This window comes from Haplochromis burtoni, unplaced genomic scaffold, assembly GCF_018398535.1.
Source record: "Haplochromis burtoni strain Fernald_Lab_line unplaced genomic scaffold, NCSU_Asbu1 Contig_9, whole genome shotgun sequence".
NCBI lineage: Eukaryota > Metazoa > Chordata > Actinopteri > Cichliformes > Cichlidae > Haplochromis > Haplochromis burtoni.
The window spans coordinates 768,268-789,351 of record NW_024582370.1 but is presented as its reverse complement, the minus strand read 5'-3'; the positions used below and the strand labels follow the sequence as shown (position 1 = coordinate 789,351).

General features: G+C 41.0%; 1 protein-coding gene across 3 annotated transcripts in view; it reads left to right on the top strand.

Annotated features, from left to right (window-relative positions):
* Positions 1-3,566: 3,566 nt before the first annotated feature.
* camkvl (CaM kinase-like vesicle-associated, like) overlaps positions 3,567-21,084 on the top strand; it is a 38,607-nt gene continuing 21,089 nt past the window's right edge. Inside the window, exon 1 of one of the 3 annotated variants that reach the window (XM_014338839.2) lies at positions 3,567-3,833. The gene's annotated coding sequence lies outside the window, so the exon portion shown is untranslated. The remainder of the gene's footprint in view (positions 3,834-21,084) is intronic. The other 2 variants (XM_005914655.3, XM_005914656.3) reach the window with 2 other exon arrangements.

The following is a 21,084-nucleotide window of genomic DNA, read 5'->3' as shown; positions in this document are numbered from 1 at the left end:
GTGCGTTGGTTTGTTTGTTTCTCACACATGTTTGAGCACCAACATGATAAAGGAGTGCAAGCAGTAGCTGGTCACAGCCCCTAATAGCATTATATTACTTGGTGCCAAATCTGAAAGGCTAGATTGCAGGCTGTTAGGGATTTAATTCTAAATTAAGCCTGTAAGGAGAATGTTTGCATGTAAATCCATGTACCAAACCATTACTCTGTGTGTGAACAGCTAGAAACATGAAATTAGAGTACTGAGACAACTAAGAGAATGCCGAGCTTGGCTCATAAAGCTGTCAGATGTGCGCACACATATGGATGTGTGCTCAGGTAAGGCTAATAATTACTAAGATGCTAAATGCACATCTTTCAACCTTTCATTCAAGCCTGTGAAGTTTATATCAGCTGTTAAGCCTCCAAACTCACACACATGCAAAGATTCACATTCAAAAACGATTGGAGTGCAGCTAAAGCGTGAGGAGTGGAGGAACCAAGGGGAAGCAGAATGTGACAGAGTGAGTGAAGAAAGGCCAGAGCACTGACTCTCCTTCTCCATGGCTGCTGGCCTTGAAGCCTGCTGACTCCGAATGGCACGTTTGGCAAAGGAGTGTTTACTGTGAGTCCTCAGAGCTATGATGCATTTTAATCTAAATATAAGGAAGTATGTTTTATTGTTTGCTTTGATTGCACAATTTGGCTCAGCTCCCTTTTCAAACATGTTTTTGTCCAAAAGTGGCAGATCTTTAAAGTGAGTGGGGGTTTGGCTCAGTGTTGATGCACTTATCGAGGTGAAGGTCAGTGCTTATCATTACAAATCCTATGACTCAAAATGATGGTTCACAATAAAGCATAGTGGTCACATCACACATCTGTACCAACAAGTACAAACCCTACTCCTGTGCCCTCTTAACCATACTATATTTATTAGAATGCACAGCAGTATCATTGAACAGCATCTTTTTGAGCAGACCTGCTTATTTTCTGATCGTATATATTATTTGAACTTGTGGAAAATGTTCACTTATTCATATATCTCAGCAAGAAGCCTACTTAATAGATGGTATACTTGAAAAAAAACACAAGGTCACTCATTTATTCAACAAAATATCAAGCTGTAATTTTATTCTATTGAACAAACATAATATGAAAGTTGGCATCATAGGCTACAGTGTCCCCTTTAGCAACAATAACTTTATTGAAACATATGCAAACATACATGGAAATCCAGTATAAAGAGCAAAAAAAGATATTTGAAATTTGAAAGGCAATATCTGACATGACCTCCTTTATTCTTAAACACAGACTGAATTCTCTTAGACAAACTTTCTCATAATTTCTTGAAGTAGTCTTCAGAAAACGTTCTCCAGGCTTCTTGAAGGATATTCAAAGCTCTTCTTTGGATGTTGGCTGCCTTTTGTTCTGTTGTCTGTCAAGATGATCCCACACTGCTCCAGTGATGTTGAGGTCATGGCTCTGAGGAGGCCAGTCCCCAGAGCTCGTACCTGTGATGGAGACTGATAAGTCTTCTATTGTGTGTTTTTCTATCCAGGGAGGATTTCCCTGCAGTGGCAGTGTGTTTGAGGATGCCGTGCTGACAAATGAAGCATTTGGCACTCAGGTGCTTTCCAATAGGTCAAAATGTGACAGTACTTTTCCTTAAACCAAAACCAACAGAAATGCATGGCCCATCACAGAGCCTCCATCATCTTTTACTGACGGCTGTAGACACTCACTGTTGTAGCTCTCCTGACCTCGGTGATTTGAACCAGAAATTAGACATTTGGATGGATGGATTCATCACTCCATAAGAGATATCGCCCCTCTGTTTCAGCCCAGTTCTTGTGTAATTTGGCATAACCCCAACCTTTTCTGCCTGTTTTCCTTCCTTAAGAATGGTTCGAAAGCGACCCTTTCACCATTTGATGAGGCTTCAATAACAGTGCATGGATCAACTGAAGATCCAGCTACAGAAAACCAGGAGAACTGTTGCTCAAGGCCACTTTAAAAAATACACAAAGCAAACTGTAAAGAAACGAGAGGTGGCTCAAATATGTTGCACAGCTCTGTATTTTGAGGAAATAATAATCAGTCGTTGACATCACCTGGCTGGCTTCCTGTAGCCACCCCTTGTGCATAAGAGAGCGGCTGAAAGTAGCTTCTACCTCCTGCTTTAAATTCCTTCACTGCATCGCTATCATGACTACGGTCATTCTATTACTCCCACCATTTTTCTTTTTGTAAGGTCCAATTCAACTTCAATTTTAAGCCAGTTGTCCTCACATTGTCTTCAAGCACTGTTTGATTTGATGTAGAACTCATAGTTGAGTCAATGACTGCAAGCTGCCCCTGAGGCAGTGAAGAAACCGAGAATCACAAAATTCCCACCACTGTTTTGCAGTTTGTGCAGCTCTTGGCATGATCCTCACTGATGTGACTGTATGCTTACATTTCTCCTGTTCCTTGAGATTTGACTGTATCTCTCTGTGTGTACGTGTGTGTTACACAAACACACCTATACACTCCTTTGTATGTCTGTATCCACAGCAAATGGAAGCGGCAGTAGACTCAAGGTCTCTTGTGAAAGAAAAGACTGCAAACACCTGGACAAAAAAACCAAAAGCATAATGCCACACACTGCATAGGTGTGTGTGTGTGTGTGTGTGTGTGTGTGTGTGTGTGTGTGTGTGTGTGTGAAGGCTGCAGGAACAAAAAAGGAGATATCTGTTGCCTCTGCATCAAGCTCAACTTGCTAACTCTTTCTCCTTCACACACATGCACACACACACATGCACAGACACACACATGCACAGACACACACATGCACACACACATGCAGTTCTTTTTTTTCTTTTTCCCCCTCAAACACACACATGCACAAACACACATATACGAGCAGGCAGGCGACCTCACAGACGCATAGAAACCCAGTATTTAGTTCCTGCGTCATTACAGTAGCCATCTGTCAGTATGCAGGCACACATACACGGACTTGGCTCTGTGTATGCATCCACTACTCACTCACACACACATGCACACTAGCCAGAGGAATACACTCACCCCAGGAATATCTCACCCTGGTGACCCTCTGTGCCCCGCACGCCCCGTTGCTTTGATTGATTTTCTATAAAGCTTCATATTCTTGGCTCAATCTGAGAGGTGAAAGGCTTTCTTTCCCTAGTTTTCTCATCCATTGTTCTGTTTTTCTCCTTTCCCTTGTCTTTCTCTCCATCCCTACCCACGTGAATCTGTCTGTTTGTTTGAGTCTGCCAAAGGCTGATGTCATTGTCCACCAGCGTACTTCCAGTGCGTGAGATGAAATGAATGTTAGATATAATCCCACGGTTTTAATCCCGGCCACTCCCAATCCGCTGCCTGCACACACCGGACAGCCGGAGAAAAATCTTATGATCAGCACAGTTTTGTTTAACCATGAAAGCACGCAGTGTTTGGAGAGGAGTGCGGGACACACAGTTGGGCCTCGAGCAGCCTTTAAAAATGATCTCACATTATTCAAAGATGCCCACCTGCTGTGCTCATAGAGAGAGAGAGAGAGAGAGAGAGAGAGATGAAAGATTATTTATTTCTCATGGGTGGGAGACAGTGAGTGAGCGAGCGAGCGAGTGGGAGGGAGGGCGGCAGTCAGAAGCAAGCAAACTAATTCTCAGACAGTCGTGCCAGAGCAGGAGCTGCAGTTCACCTCGCTGACTCTGTCGGTTTAAAAGCCATTTTAAGTGTTATTCAACCATTAATTTATTCCCAAGTAACAAGTAGGACGATACTTTCCATTTTGGACAGGGGGCTTCAAACACGCGCACCCGCACTTCTTCCGAGCCGCGACAACTCAAGGTAAGGCTTCAAACTTCAAACGACAAACGCGAATTAATTTCATGTCTCCGTATTGTATCCTGCGTGGCTGCTAGGAAGCAGTAATTAAATAAAAGATTAGATAAAAGAGACGCTTTCTTTCCTTTTCTCCTGGCGCGCTGCTTCTTCGGTTACTGCCGATGTGCGCGGTGCAGCCAGCGTGCGTAAAGCAGCTGCAGCGATAATCTCCAAAGTGGCAACCAGCAGGACTCATACAGTGTTACTGGCTTCTTCTCGTCCCATAATGAAAACAGAAGGAACAGATTACATCTAACAAGTAACAACGACTTTTTTAAAGAGTAATAACAAACGACGGTGTTGGACGTTTGTAACTTGCTGCATTAAGTTTTCGTCCTCATGCTACTGAACCTTAAACAGTTCTACAACAAAAGCCTGGAAAATACGCTTAAGGAAAAGTGAGAGCGTTCAAAGCTCTTCGTCAGAGAGGTGTTTTACAAGTGCAGCTCATCCTGTTCACGCTCCCAGCACAGCAGCTGTATTAGTTTTGAGTAAAATTAAGAGACCCCCTTAGAAGAAAAACAACCTAAAACCTTCACATATTCATCCTCACATCCTTTCTCTCTCTCTCTCTCTGCTGAACCGTATCCAGCTCTAGGTTTACCAGGTTTTTTCTTTTTTTAACCATGCATTTCTACACTTACTAAGTCAGCATTATGAGTTTTATGCTGAATCAAGGCGGCTGATTACGTTTAAAGTGGGCTTTTCAAATAAGTGATTATGCTCAAATGCTTTGAGAGTGACTGCAGAAATCATTTAATGTAGTGGCCAGTCACAGCCTTCACAGAGCACCACTTTTTCATAAAAGGGACAGCAAATGCAAATGTACTGTTTGAATAATTTTATTCAAATATATTGAAACCGATAAAGAGTTTATTAAAGACACAATGGATAGTACATCATATTTAATTTTTTTTTTTTTATGAGGCCACCCCCTGCTGGCCTCATTAACTTCATTAATGTGAGCTCCTGCAGTTTGATAAAGTGGGCTGGCAGAGTGGAGAAAACATGAGAGAAATCCATGTATATGCTGCTACACTACTGCACCCCAGAGAGAGACAGAGTAAAAGAGGTTGCTGAGCTGAGAAAGCAAACACAGTGGCCAAGGAAAAAAATGTGGATGTTTACATATTCATCTCATTTGACTTGTAAGAGCTGCTGTGTATTTCCCAACACAGTTTCTTTTACTCTCTAGATTTAGCGCACTTTGATTTTATGTAACAAGGCAAAAAATAACGTTTCAAGCATCACATCTCACACAGTTCACACCTGCATGCTGAGCTGTCAGCTTCACAATATGCACTGTCGGTATAGTTATATATATAGTTATAGTTATTTCTTTATTCATTCATCCTTCCAAGCCTTCATTTCACCACCCTCTGCTCTTTCATTTGTGGCCACTGTCCCTTAAACTTGTAAATTTTTTTAATGCATCTCTTGAGACCTCGTTTAGAGTTTGTAGAGAAAAGCTCCAGCCTAAAGCACAAAAGGCTTTCACATCGCTTGTGAGTTTTGTCATTGTATTGGTCATCGTGAAAAGGCAGCCGTGCTCGGATTTAGCTGGACAAGCCAAAAAGCTGACAAGCCAACACTTCACGTTCCCAACCAAACAAAGGTGGTTTCACTGATACACGGGATGTGTGTAATCAGGTGTATCTGTGTGCATTTACTTTTTTTCGTTGTTGTTTTTTGTCAGTCACCAACCTGCTTTTTTGATAATGGAAGCTGCGGCTCAGGTTGTGCCCTGCATCCAGACAACAGCGAACGCTGCCTTTTAAAAGTCAGGTTTCATTTTGAAGCTTTTCATCCGGCGGACCTGTGACATGCAGTCAGAAATGTTTGCAGAACCAAGGACGACGAGTTGCGTATAAATCAGCTTACTGTAACATAAAAACTGAGATATAACATTTAGTTATGTGCAGTTTATGTGGCACGTAACTGTCGGGGACACAGTTTAAATCTGAGTGCTGACCTGCTTTACCTCCACTGAGCCTTTTTATAATTTGATCACGTTTGTTTGGCTGTGAGCTTCTTTTTTATCTTCAGAATATATGAAAACGAGTATTTTTATGTTGTTTTTAAAATATTTTAGCATTTCTTCAATGAGAAACTGATTGTTTAAAATTGGTGCACTTTGCTGGTGGGTTATGAACAGTGTTACACAACACATACTGTATGTTTCGCTTCCTCTGCTTTACCTTAAACCAGAAGAAAGGATTGCTTGAAATACCGACACTGGTGGTACCCATCAGCCCAAGTATTTCTTTATGAAGCGAAAGGTTAAAGGAAATGTGCAACTAAAAAGGAAAATCCTTAAATATAGAAAAAGTAAATGTTGTTTATTAATAAGGGTGGAGAATGTTGGGGAGAGAGCGCCGCATATCCGGTTTTATCTGCCCCTGCAGGCAATTTTACAGATTTATGATTTCATCAATAGCTGACCTAATAGGTAGATGCTGGTGTATTGTGAGCATCAATATCCCATTATAAAGTAATGGTATGCCATAATAGTAGCTGATAACTGTGGATGCTGTAAACACCCTCTGATTCTGGTTGATTCTGAATGTTTCCCTCTGAGTCTGCTGCTCAGAATAGAGTCGCAGACTTTGGTGCAATCTGTAACGGCCATGTCCATGACCACAGAGCTTTTCCATCACGGCAGCCCTCACAGATTATATATGGTGGTTGCAGGAGATCCATCAACATGACTTTAAGGACCCTTCGTGTTCGCTCTCTGTCACTATATTTGGTAGGCAGTAATGATCCTTACGTGCCCCGGGGCTTGTTGTCATCAAGAATTTGGCAGTGTCTGTGGCAAACACCGGGCTACCGGAAAGTTGAATAGATAGAAAAAAGTTTGACAGCAAATACAGAAGTGCCAAAAGTCAAATCAAAAACTTGTTTTTTTTCCTGCACACATGCTACCTATGTTACATAAGCATGAGCTTCAGGATAAACTGCACACACAGCATATGCTTGTGTTTTTTCTCCTTTACTGAGTTTGGTGCCAGAGGTTTCTAATGTCCTGCCATCCTTGCTCATCTTCTGCCATCCTGCTCTCTCATACTCCCATGTCATCTGCTCTCTGAGTCTGCAGCTGAGCCTTCTGTCCCTTGCTGAACTCTAAATGTCTGTCTGTCTAGTTATATATAGCATTACTAACATATGATAACGGTGTCAAAAGTACATATTATAATATATGGCTAATGCAGCAGAATACAGGACTGGAAAATGAACCAGAAAAAAGCTTTTGGCCAATATGGAAAGTTACCTCTGAAAATTTTATAACTTATCCTGGAGTTTTACTGGTCAGCGTGAAGTTCGAGGGCAGGCTGCCTTGATTGACGGGTTTGCAGACACACAGAGTTCTAGGGAGAGAGAGACAGACTCTGTGCAAGGAACAAGTTTTGTTGCACTTGGCTGAACACAACACAAAATATGTAAAAACAAAGAAAAAGATGTCAATTTGCTAAATATTTTCAATTTAATAAAATATGCAGCAGGAAAAAAAACTACTATAAAAGTGGTCTGTGTAATATAATACAGAAACATGGTATCAGTAGTGGTATTAGCAGTTGTATCCAGTAGCCTAGCTTACTTTAGCCTCAAACAGGTCACCAAGCTGGACCTCTCTTCTGCATTTGTCGCCTTTTAGAACAGTTTCAATGGGATTAGCTGACATATGCATATAACATGAACTTCTGTGTAATACAACCTATGCACAATGTTACTTCAGTTATCTAGTTTACTTCATGCTAATTAGCCCGTGCGATGTGCCCATGCTATAGATGTGGTTTGCTAACCAAGCTTGCCAGGTTCAACTAATCACCTAGCACCTCACCTTTTTATCCAGATATGGTAACTTAAGCCAACACTGCAGCTTCAGAATGCCCAATGTCTGATGCCATGGTGCAACCTGATATCACAGCAAAGCATTTAATAGACACACCAGTCCACCATGTCCATTTCACACTTTGCCTCTCCCAAACATGAAATGTACACACGTGCAGAAGAGACGCTTTATTTCAAGCCAACATGAAAATAATCACAGGAAAATGTTTAAACAGACATTATTAACACATTTACATATATGGACATATTAGCCGACTAGCTTATTCATTTCTCACAATTACCATGGACTGTACTTAATATGTTTTTAGCTCACTACCAGCTTTGTGGCTTTACATACATTATCTCTCCTTGCTGGAAATACGTCTTCTCCATGTTTTGGAGAGGCAAAGTGTGAAATGGACCTGGTGGACCGGTGTTTCTTTTGCCGTGATACTGGGTTGCACGGTGACTGCATATTCTAGTCTTACATTCATTCGTTAATGTACAGCTAACGCAGGTGATCCAAATGAAATGCCTGATGTTTCATCAGATGCAGTTCCCCTTGTGAGATTAATATTCTAGTTATTGTGCATGACAATTAATAAACTGATGCTCAAATAGACCAGACCACAAATTTCATCAGAATTTAAGTTCAATTCATAAAAAGGTATGTAGTATATTCTGTACTAAAGTATATACAGTATTATATGATATAATAGGGCACTGTCCATCCATCCATTCGCTTCCCCTTTTCAGGGTCGCGGGGGGCGCTGGAGCCTATCCCAGCTGTCATAGGGCGAAAGGCGGGGTACACCCTGGACAGGTCGCCAGTCTGTCGCAGGGCCAACACATAGGAACAGACAACCATTCACACCTAGTGACAATTTAGATTAATCAATTAACCTATCCCCACAAGCTGCATGTCTTTGGACGGTGGGAGGAAGCCGGAGTACCCGGAGAGAACCCACGCAAACACGGGGAGAACATGCAAACTCCACACAGAAAGACCCCGGCCTGATGGAGGAATTGAACTCAGGACCTTCTTGCTGTGCGGCAACAGTGCTAACCACCGTGCCACCGTGCTGCTAGGGCACTGTCTATACTAAAATCACAGATGTCATCTACAACCTGAGATCTGCTGCTGTCAACTGGATTGGATGGCTGAACATTTCTCAGAATATTTGTCCTTAACAGAGAAAGGCTTAATATTAATATTCCAACCTGTTGTTAACAAGTGGTAAGCTCAAGGCTGACAAATAAAGCCATTGTAGAAGTGCCAAAATCAGTTATTTTAATGGCCACTCGAGTGACTCCAATGACCCACGTCGTTGTAATGCCAAACTTCTGCATGTCCACGCAGCATTTTTACAGCCAGGTGCAAAAAATAGACTCATCTCTATAGTTAATTTCCCCTTTAATAACAACTCTCTGTTGTTAATATTTTCTATAACCTATCCTGTGCAGTACTTAAAATTTGGTTTTGATTGACAGGTGTGCTGACACTGGCAGCTGTAGCTGAGCTGTCACCGCCACTGAACTGGACCTGTCAGCTGTGTTTGTGCTGCTGGCACCCTATGGAGGATTTTTATTTAAAGGAATTATCTCATAAATAATATGGTCTGCTATGAGATAAAGAAAGCTTTTATTTGGACTCCAGTGTCTGTGAGGGAGATTCTAGCATTCTCTTAAAGCGTTTTCACATCTATAGGTTGTTTACTCTGGACCAAATCAGTTAAAGTTTGTAAACTTATAGCTTTTCCCAGTGATTTGGTTTCTTTTCACATAGAGAGGGAGAAGGGTTTGCCACTACGAACCATGTGAGAATGTTGAGTCCGCTCATTGGACAGATGTGTCTGGGTGGGAGCAGCAAACATAAATGCAGGAAAAAGCTGCTGTGGACTACTGGAGAAAATTAAGTTTACTTTACAGCTAGTTGCCAGCCTGTGCACACCTTTGCACATCTATAGTACACATCCCAGAATACAAAGCATACGTGGCTATGGGATGTTCTTTATCTCAGATTTGCAGCATACACCGTGCAGTTAGTTTGGATCGAGGTCAGATCACATTCACACCATAAACTTAGTAATTCTGGAGTTTATTTGCAGTTGTTTCAGGCCACATCCTAGTGTGATTACTGTGTTCATATATGCACAAATGAACCTCAGCAAGGGGGAAAACAAACCACAGTTGTAGAACTTTAATTATCAGCTAGACTATCTCAGCCTGTGTGACACAGTTTATGGATGTTACGTCTGTATCTTATATGTAATCTATGACTGTCAATCGATATGGCTGCTGCAAGTTGGAAAGGGAAGTGCTTGAAGTGGGAAGTGAGAAGCAGCTTCACCCAAACTTGCTGTCCGTCACATTGAATGGCAATGAGATATTTTTCTTGAAATCTGATTCCTTCCTAGCCAATAAAAGGGGGCAGTTATAAACAGCAGAACCGGGAGATGTCATTCTAAAAGAAACAAGCAAACAAACTGCTAACCTGCAAATGGAAGAAGCTGAGGCACTTTCTCTCCTTTCTCTTCTTTCGGCCGCTCCCTTTAGGGCTCACCAGAGCGGCTCATATGCCTCCATCTCGCCCCGGGATCCTCTTCTGTTACACCAACTCTCTGCATTTTCTTCTGTTGTATCCCTTTTTCCTTCCTGCCTGTGAGTGCATTACTCAATATCCTCTGTCCAGTATCTTCTATCCCTCTGTGTATGTCCAAACCATCTCAGCCTTGCCTCTCAAACTTTGTCTCAACCTGAGCTGTCCCTCTGATATTCTCATTTTTAATGCTGTCCTTCATCCTCACTCCCAGTGGAGCTAAGAAACACATTGAATAGTTTTCAGTAGTCTGCTTGATCTTACTTAACTGTAGAAAATAAAAAATAAAGTGCCTGCTGTATAGATTGTCATGCTGCGCATTTGTAAATCAAACCCTGGGAAAAAAAAAAAAAAGTGGATAAACTGCAGCCAAAATATTTATGCCAAAACCAAATCCTTGGCCCAGCAACGTGTTCGCCAAATCTGAGCCAAATTCCTCTGGAAATATCTAAAATGTAGATTCAGAGATAATAAAAGAGTTTCACCACATTTTACCAATCCCAAACTCCAAGGAAGGAACAGCTGTGTTCCCCACATAAACAGACGCACCTACACACACACATAGATGTGTTTTCCTCTCTGCAGTGGTAAAAAACATCAGAAAAACTGAGAAAACACAACATTTAAAACTCTGACTAAAAGAATCAATAAAATTCTACCAATGCGTCTGATACCTTCTGTCAACCTGTGCCAGCGTAACCCTGCAAAATCCTCACTGACTCATCAGGACAGAACGAGATGGATAAGCTCTCGTAAATGTGACCAATTTACTGCAATGTAAGATGAGCCGTGTTGCGCTGATGAAATTAAGTCCAAGGTTTACTTATAGAGAGGGTCAAACAGAGAAAGTGTATACTTCCTGAAATGTTACACAATAACACTGTAAATATGCTTTCTCATTACTCTGGTGTTTTATGCATGGTGTTGTTTTATGGCTTATATATGACTTCATTTCATTTTAATAAAGTCTATTCATTTTACCCAAGGCGATAGCAACACATCTAATCTACACTGCTTTCTTCTCAGTGTTTCAAAAGTTCGCTAAGAATTACGCTCAGTAAGAAAACACAGCATGTTTGCTGACCTTTCTCAAAGATATCTGACTTTTGCACTAAAATATACCAACTTGAAAAGACAAGCAAGAGACCCTCTCAAGGCTGGATGTTTGCAGGCAGCTTAATCATACAGATAAAAGATGGTTTTTCTTCACTTTGTTGTGGGATACTTAATTAACCAGTATTCAAGGCCTTGTAATATATGGAGAGAAACTATGAATTAGTAATGAGTTATCCAGTCCCCGGTGCTCTCCAGTGTTGGAGGGAAAAGAGAGAGAGGGATTTGAAGTGACAGGGAAAAAGGGGGACATGGAAAGAAAAAGATAGATTAGAGCGAAGGGTAATACAGACAGAATGGAGACAGACAGAGAGAGTACTTCATTAGAGCGGCTTTCATTACAAGATCCTGTGTATATTGTCCTCTGCGTCTTCATCTGTCATTTTTCCATCTCCTCTTCCCCTCATTTTTTTTCTTTTCGCTTTTCCTAATATTTCCTTTCTCAGCTTCTCTTCGATCATCTTTCTCTTCAACCTCAGGCCTGCTCTCACTTTCCTCTGTCTTATATTTTCTCCACTTCTTCATATTTATCTATGTCATTACATGGCTGTGAGAAGAACTGCACCGGCCTTGTGGGACGAAGTGGGGAGACAATGAAACTCGTGTAGTTTTCCCTCCACCAAATAGCCCTCTGGAGGCCAAGCAGCAATCTCTAACATACATCATGTGGCCCAATTTTGCCTTATCTGAGCCCACTCACCTGTTCGTCGGGGTTTTACTCGTGCTAGTGAAGACTGAACAGAGCTAAAACCGGGGCCCAACATTTTCTTTGAGTTCAGCAAAAAAAGAGTCAAAACTGGGCTAGAATCTGGGCCAGCAAACAGGCACAGATCAGAAAATGACACAAAGGGTGCAAATGGAAAACAGAAAGTTCCCCACCTCACCGACTGTAGTCCTTCACCGCTGTAAAGATGAGACTATAAAGAAAATCCAGAAGTACAATCAAACTTGCCCATAAGTGTCATTTACTACTTCCTCGTCATCATAAGGAACATTCATTTATTGCTTGCCCTATTTGGGATTCATCACTTGTTCTTCCTTCACCAGCCCTGTCTGCATCACCCCTTATGTAACACCCCAAGCTGTCGTAACGATGGATCCAACAAGCCACTGCATCATCAGGCCTTCAACTGTTGCTCCCCATCTGATCGTAATGATGGCTGCCAGTGCTACTACCCCTCACATTCTGGTAACTGTCCCCCTGAATAGCACTATAGCTCGAGCAGGCTAAGGACAGCTGCAGCACAGCACATTTTAATTGAAAACAATTATGTTAGGGACTTTGAACCAGAGGGAACGGTTGGCGTAGAGGGAGACAGATGCAGGCAATTAAGCATACTGGGAAAATAAGGTAAATTTGAAGTGCTGATTTCATTACACCAGAGGGGACACACTGAGTGTCTCCACTTTCTGCACTGTGGCCGAATGCATGGATGCATGTAATGTGTAGTGTTTAGTTTCAAGGCAGCTTCAAGAAGAATTACAAATAAAGAAATTAGGAATCGCTTTTGGATCGTTCAGCAGCCGACAGACAACTACGGGCACGGTGGGATGGTGGGGGGAGTTCAGAACTGATCCAGATTTATTGGCTCAGCTGGCCATAAAAGAGGGTTTATCCTCACATTGCATTATGCAAGCCAAAGTCTCTGCTAGCTACAGGTGAAAGATGACTGCTCGGCAGACGCAGATTCTCCCAGTATCTCGCTCCTCCTCTCTTTTCTCTATATTGCCCTCTCTTAGGATGGATGAGTTTAATACTGAGGTGGTTAGAAACAGAGGCAGATTTCCTCAGTGAAGTTCATTCTTTATATTCTGAATGACTCATGGGATGAAAATCAAGCCGTCTCCTCATCCTCTTGTCACCCAACCATATCTCCTTCCTTTCCTTACCCTTTGGCTTTTACTTTTTCTTGGCTTCCCCTCTTTGTTGTCTGTGCTCCTGCTATGCTCTCTCACTCTGCTCCATTACAGAGGCTCCCCGGTGATTACTTTAATGCATCTAGCCTTCAGTAAGAGACACTCAGATTTTGAAAGGTATTGATGGTAACAGATATGCCTGGCCTTAAAATCTTCTACTCATTCCTTTCACATATTCACTCGCTTTAAGCAGGTGCATCTACATGATTTACAATCCAAGCTTGGAAGTATTTTTCTATCCTAGACAGGATGGAAAAATACTTATAGAATTGTTTTTGTAATTATTATGTTGGAAAATCCAGTTTAAAGGTTAGTGTGAAATAGAGCACATTGGTGCTTTGTTTGTGCCAATGATACACAACCGAGCTCATCAAAGAAAATGTCGTTTATATTAATGATACATTGGCAACATCCTGCTTCCAGCTATTTATCTCCACGCTGTCCTTATCCAGAGAGAAAGCACTGTTAGTGCTCTTGTTACGTAAAAAGGAAAAAAAGAGAAAAGTGTATATAGTCTAATGGCTGAATAATTGAACATGTCAGTATGCATGCTGCATAATCCATTCACAAAATTGAAAACCCTCACAAATATTGACAAGTGGTCTCTTGCTTGCCTTTAAAGAGACATGGCACTGAGCGAAGAAACAAGTAGCTGCGGGGGAGCAGGAGATAACTATTGCAGTCTGGCTCATCAAAAACACAGCAATAGCAAGAAAAATGGTGAGAAAGCAGCTAAATTGGAGAAAAGCTAGAGCATACTCTGCCTTTGCTCTGACCTGGTTCCAGTTAATCCGCCTACTTTACAAGATGAACATTACCTCCTCACTGTATTTATAGAGCCTGTGTGTGTGTGTGTGTGTTTAAGCTGTGGGTAGGTGAATGTGATTCTTTTGTTCTAGGTGTGTCCATGATTGTAGAGTAAATGAATTCACTCTACATTCATGGAAAGTCTGTTTAATTTTGGGGCAGCAGGTCTGACGGGGAAAAAGACCCACTGTGAAGTCACTGCTTGCTTCCTTAATGCTGAGTTTCTATAGTTGTTAAATACCTCCTCCAACAAATTTCTTTAATTAACAGAATTAAAGTTTCTGTTAAAATGCAATGTGAGAAACTAACACTGGCTGAAGACCCTTCCTGGGCCTTCTTATACAACAGCTTATTTGTTATCCTTTTCTCAGAAAAAAGGTAGAACTTGATGGAACAATCGAACTTGATTCTGAAGCAGCCTGACGGTCTTTCCAGTTAGAGCCAAGGAGATGGTTCAGTCAGCACTTGTTCTTTTTTCCTTCTCATCCATGTCACATGTTTGTGTTGCAGATGTCAATAAAGGTGCAGTCATGGTGCTTATATATATAGTTAGCTCTGATGAGGAGGATCAAGGGTATTTGTTTTAAGTGGTAAAATATGGCAATGCATGAGTGCCAGCTAAAGACAGACTTGGTGTATTTCCCAGGAAAAGAAGTCAGTCTGCTATAAGTTCATTTTCTAGCTATAAGCAAGAGAGTACAGGCGAGGAGGAAGAGATCCAGAGTATTCAGGGGTCAGGGCAGCAAGTGCTATTCAATAAACGGAAATAGCACATTCATGTTAGGCTATTATTATGTGTCTTATTCCCATGCAGTACCTCCCTAGAGCAGAATATAGGATTCACCCACCTGTCAAATTCCACTTTAACTTTTAGCTCCCATAATAACCACTGTTAGCCAGAGATGTCGTTGTTTCTGTTAGCTTTAAACAAAAGGATATGTAAAGAGGGAAGGAATGCTCTTAGACTTGATGGCTTGATTTCCATCATGTGTATACTTTAAAGGAGATTTGTCCCCCAACACAGCATCTAGTTTTAAAGCCATGACACCTTACATGCCAAACTGAGCCTCTTCTCAAACTATCAGCTGAATAAAGGTGCTATCAGAGTACTAGTGAAAGCCCTCACTGAAAGGCAACTCACAAAACTGGATCGTAGTAAAATGATTCAAATACTAGCAGTGTCGTCATCACAGGTAGGCTATTTTCATTCTGTGGTCCAACTGTTTTGCTTGCTGGCGAGTGCCAGGCTGTCACCGTGGCCTTCACGAGGTGTTATGATTTTATTTTCAGTTTGTTTGTACTGCTGCCTGTAAGAGTGAATTAATGTAATGGTAATCGTTGCCAATTTCAGCAAAATAATACAGTACCTAAGTCTTTATGCCACCACATTGTTTCTGGCTGCGCTACAGCTGGCAAACGAAGTACGACGCTTTCAAAGCTCAGTTTTGGCAACTTAAAGCACTTCGTTTAGATGGATCATGAAAATTTTTATTGTTCTGAAACAACATAAGTTACAGCTCAGGCTGATGACAATTACATTCTTTTTTTTTGTTGTCCAGAACAAGGCAACAGACCAATTTATTGACTCTACCATGCCAGGAGTTAGATTATTCTTTGAATTCAGCTGTTTTCAGTCCCGTTGCCACATGTGTATGAAATTAAACACCGAGCCACGCAGGCTGCTTTTACAAACATTTTTGTTATAGAATGACTTGCTCTGAAAAGCTCACAGAGTTTGAGTATGGTATTGTAATACGATCCCACTTTTGCAGGCAGTCAGTTTGTGAAATGTCTTTTAGATATTTCGTGATCTGTAAGCGGTAGAATTGGAAATGTTTAGGAACCACAGCAGCTCAGCAAGTGGCAGTTTGTGTAAGGTTGTAGAGCGGGGTTGCCAGCTGCAGTGCTACAAACCTCCTCTGGCATTAACATCAGCACAAAGACTGTGCACAGAGAGCTTGGTAGCTTGGTTTCTCATGGCTAAGCAGCTCCTGTATGTGTGTTTTTGTCCATATAGTGTACATTGCAAGTGTATCTTACTCAAATCCCAAAACAAGACATGTTGCTTTTATAACGCTTTTATAATATTTTATAATCATATATAATAAATTCACAAAAAAAGGATGGCAGTGACCTTGACCTTTGAACACCAAAAATCATTCCGTTCATGTCAATATTTGTGTCCAAAATGCTTTAAGGTATTCCTAAAGAATCCATGAGAAGGACACTTACATTCTGAGAGATGGATGGACTGACACTACACAGCTTTCAGCCATGGCTGCTGCAATCACAGAGACTTGCCAATAAACCTGATCCGAAAAGCAATTCCTCTGACATATTCGACCAAACACATATATAATTCTCAGTTTCCTAAAGCTGTATGTTGAGACGGGGAACCTCAGTGTGTGAACTGCGGTTGTATTTGCACTTTTGTCTCCCTGAGAAAATAGTGCCAGTGAAAACACAAAGAGCTCATTATTATTTAACTGGAAGTTGTTTTCTCCACAAAAACGATCATCTAGCAGCAAATTTCTACATGAAGTTACCTCCAGTAAGCTCGACAGGTATACTGATGCTATAAGGTGTGAGCAGGATACCCACTCACTGTTTAAAAATAGAGAAGGCCCTGACAGTCCTACACAAAGCTTCACAGCCGAGACCTCTGTTGAAATGGTCTCCAGCCTTATGACTCTTATCCAAAACTTCAATCACTGCTCCCTTCTCCTCCTCTTCTCTGCTCCTCCTCCCCTTTCTTCCTCTCCTTTCTCTCTCTCGGGGGAGGGGATTTTGCTTCTATAAGTCTTTTATCGCACTGAATATTTCACAAAAGTGTTTTTCTTTTCTCCTCCTTGCACACATACGCACATTCCTGACTTTCTCACGGAAGAGTTCTCGCTTTGACTCCCTCACACTTTTCACATCTGTCATCTTCCATGTTTGCCTCCATCCTTCATTCTTCCTTTTTCTTGTCATCTTTATCACAATCGTGTTTTATCCCCCGAATGCTAGTGTAGCACGAATGTTTATTCTTTTTTCCCACTAGAGTTGTTTCCTTCTCGCTTCCTTTCGCACTCAATTAACCCTCTTTGCTTCTTCCTCCCTCATTTCAACAAACATCTCCTTCAGGTACTTTATAACATCTTTTCTGACTATTCCAGGAATGCATTTGAATATATGGGCCTTAAAAGGATTTAGCACCTTGTGGTCAATACATTCTTCTGTTTGGCATCTATACCAGCTTCCGGCTTCATTTATTCATAACGTATGCTTACATGGATAAAGCGAATAGTGCATCTGGTTGAGTTAATTCAGTTCTACGGCTGGAAATGAGTTGCAATATGTTTGGCTAAACTTGAATTATTAATTCCCTAGTTCAAAAGAATCCTTTTAAACAGGATTGGCTGCGTACGTCACTGCTACAGGAAACCAGCAGCCAGCTTCATTTGGTCTCCACACCGGTACCATTTTTACTCTGGTAACTTGTACAGCACGTTATGAGCACCTTTGCACTTTGTTGAATGCACTTTAACTAGAACTTTAATTGGCACCGCACTTTAAGCATAGATTTGCACACCTACAACCATTTGCACACAAGAAGTTCAATTATTTATTGGCTATGTATTGAGTATTTTAATCATTAGCAGGTAGCCTTTTGTTCCAGGACCTGCACAGCTGCTCCTCATTAAGAAGTGTGGCGGAAAAGAATCGTTACCAGGAGCAAATACAGTCTGCTGTTGTCTCTCTGGGGAATATTTATGTGTAAAGAAGTTTCTTGTTGAGATGTGATTACTCACCTGTCTTTTTGGTGTCCTGTCCAGGCTGTTTGACCAAATTAAACCTTTTAAAGGTTGCAGAGAGGCCATGAGTTAAGAGAGTGTGGGGAACGTCTGTACATGGGTTTTTGGTGTTTTTGGTGTAAGGTTAAGAAAAAAAATATGTAATTGTTAATAAATAGTAGTAAAATATATATGTTTATTTAAGAGAGTGCTTGTTGTATATAGATGGTGTAATGTTGGACTCACCTGTGAGTAAATAATGGTTTCGTCCTTTAATAGCTGGCTGCCATTTGTCATTAGACAGAGTGTGGTTTGTGCTGCTGTTGGAAGGCTTGAGCTGTCATTAATAGTCCATGGAGTTGTGTCATATGTGGACAAATAACCAGGATAGAAGATGTGCTGTGGAAGAGAGACAGAGGTTAATAACAGATATGATTCAATGCAGAGAGGTGTACTAACATATAGTGAGTGAGAAAGGTGACTGAAGAAGAAATACTCAGTGCATCATGGGAGTCCCCCACCAGTCTACACCTATTGCAGCGTAACTAAGTGAGGATTCAGGGTCACCTGAATCCTCAGCCTTCATCTACGCTGTAAATCTAACCACAAAAGACCGCCTTGTGACAGGTCTGCAGAATTAGTCTATTTTACACCATTTGTCTTTGTTTGTCTCATCAATTCAGGCCTCATTGTTTTGTGTGCTTTTTCTGTCTTGAAAATAAGAAATTAAAGTTTGTGAATAATTTCAGTAAAGGCTCTTATCCAATACCAGAGTACAATCACTTCTCAAAATTTTCCAAAATTAATTTGGAGGCATCTCAAGTGGATCGCTGTCATTCTGACCACAATAGCCCGCCTACCATTTCCCTCTCTATCTTTTCTTTCCCATTCATCGTCATCCGCTTCTGATTGTGGTGACAAGCGTACAAGTCAGACATTATGTTGAATACAATGTATATCCAGATTTTCAAATGAAATCCCATTAGACGATGTGGTTAATATTTCATACAGATGCACAAAGCTAAGAATGTACATGAGCCTGCATTAGCCTCAAGCTAATTCTACCAGTCATCACTTACTGTGAATCCTATGAACAAGTTGAAGCTTAAAAGGTACAATAAAGGTCTGCCAGTCTGAGAGACACCGCTTTTTAAAAAATCTATTTCAGTCTATTATATCCTTACATGACTTGGGAAGATATGCAGAGTAACAGAAGAAAAAATGTGCCAGGCAGCAACACAATACAAAATAAAATGAATGTAATAAATTTACAGACAAATTCTGTAGAACTTTTTTATTATGTGTGTGTGTGTATATTATATATATATATATATATTATATAATATATATATATATATATTATATATATATAATAATTATATGGCTGATGTGGGTCTAACTATGAGTGCAATACAAGTACAAAAGTGCTGGTTCTCTGGTCTGTGTCTGTGTGTGTGGGGAGGAGCCATCTGTGTGCAGTTACGTATCTGTCCTGAATATATGCCCAAACTGGATCATGCTAGCAGCCATATATCATCCTCATCATCCTCTCCCTTGCTGCCTTTTATTTCTCTTTTTTTCCCATCTTGATTATCTTTTTTTATCCCATCGCTTAACCCCTGTCTCACCCACTTAAACCTTGAGACCAAGCAACTGCAAGTCTTGTGCTTGTCCAAGTCACACACAGACATGCACGCGTGCAAGTGGTTGTGCATTTGCATTCAGATGGTAATAGGTGCCTCTATTATAGCAAAGGTATGGTGTTTGGTTCTCTTTCTGCTTAAACCCATTTCTGATATAATATTTTCATATCATCACATCACAAATCGGCTATCACCATTTCCATTTGCAAAAAATAATAAATAAATTTTAAATGTAACAGCTGCATCCTTTGTCCTTTTAATTATAAATGCCCCTTGTTTAGAATTGAATTATGTAGCTATGCGTGTTTGTGTGAGGGATAAGCCTTCGGGATGCAGATTACTGCAGAAGTGGAGAAATGTTACGGCCACCTCGCACAAACTAAGAATCTGAAAACTCACAGACAACCCATGGGAAGATAATGAGAAGCCAAATTTGGCTGAGAGGAAAAGCTGAACAGATTGTTTCAGGTTAACATGCACTGGAATATTCAGAAATGTGAGGCTTAACATACCATCAACTGTATTATTTAGCAAAAAGAAATAAATAAAAGGCTACTGTAATGAAAGTAAGCTCCCATCTACAGCCACAAGATGTTTTGTTCCTGTCTAATAACTGATGAAATGAAGTCACCATAATAGAGCGCTGCTTGGAACCTTTTTTTAAAAACATCTTGCAGTCGATCCAGGAGTTACAGCTCACGACAGGCTGTATTTCATATTCCCTGCTGAAGTTTTTATTGATCGAGGTTTGGCTCAAAACAGTCAAGAAGAATCTTTGGATAACTGTATGAGACACACGGGCTATTTTGATGCACAACAGCAAAGTGACCTTCTGTTCTTGGTCGTACAGGCACATTTACTTCAATCTATCACTATCTGGCATCATAGTCAGTAGACATGCAACACGTGATGTAAACAGAGGAGGAGAAAGCGAGGGGAGTGAGCAAAAGGAGTGAGTTGCTTTGATGAAAATTAGCAGAACAGCCGGGTTGGGAAAACCAGCAAGAAATGTTTGTTTTTTCATTCGATTTTGTGCACATCTTTACGTGTCTCTTTTACTGTGTCTTAGTTTGTTTACTGTATGTGTGCATTGTGTGTGGGTGTGTATGTGCGTGTGTGTGCCTGCAAAGCGAGGTGTGGATTGAGCCTCTCATTTGAAGTCCAGGTTTTTGGAGAGGCACTCTGTGCGGTGCGTCCAAAGGCCATGTTTGGTCACAAAAGGAATGAATTAATGCAGTCGTGATCAATGGAGATACCCACAAAAACATTAAGGTCCGCACTGACACATACACCGATGGATGCTGGGAAAGAAGGTTTTGCAGTTTAATTTATTCACCTGAGAATAATAACAAGTCCAGTGGCAAAGTACGGGTGCATGTGTGTTTCTTTTGTGTGTCTGAGTGCGTGTAGGTGGTGTTTGGGTAGGTACATCTGTGGTTCTGTATGTGTTGTCAAAGACTGAAGAGGGATTTGTGTGTGTGTGTGTGTGTGTGTGTGTGTGTGTGTGTGTGTGTGTGTGTGTGTGTGTG